Source organism: Triticum urartu, chromosome 4 (assembly GCF_003073215.2).
Source record: "Triticum urartu cultivar G1812 chromosome 4, Tu2.1, whole genome shotgun sequence".
NCBI lineage: Eukaryota > Viridiplantae > Streptophyta > Magnoliopsida > Poales > Poaceae > Triticum > Triticum urartu.
Genome location: NC_053025.1, coordinates 62,561,157 through 62,561,668, shown reverse-complemented (window position 1 = coordinate 62,561,668; position 512 = coordinate 62,561,157).

The following is a 512-nucleotide window of genomic DNA, read 5'->3' as shown; positions in this document are numbered from 1 at the left end:
AATATGCTATTTAATACCCCTTTGATCTTGAGCATGATTATTATTTGTGAGCAGTTACTTTTGTTCTTGAGGTCATGGGAGAAATCATGTTGCAAGTAATCATGTGAATTTGATATGTGTTCGATATTTTGATAGTATGTATGTTGTGATTCCCTTAGTGGTGTCATGTGAACGTCAACTACATGACACTTCACCATATTTGGGCCTAAGGGAATGCATTGTGGAGTAGTAAATAGATGGTGGGTTGCGAGAGTGACAGAAACTTAAACCCCAGTTTATGCACTATTCTGTAAGGGATCGATTGGATCCTGGAGTTTAATGCTATCATTAGAATTTATTCTTAATACTTTTCTCATAGTTGCGTATGCTTGCAGGAAGGTTAATCATAAGTAGGAGGTTTGTTCAAGTAAGAACATCACCTAAGCACCAGTCTACCCGCATATAAAATTATCAAAGTAGCAAACACAAATCAAACCAACATGATGAAAGTAACTAGATGAAGTTCCTGTGTA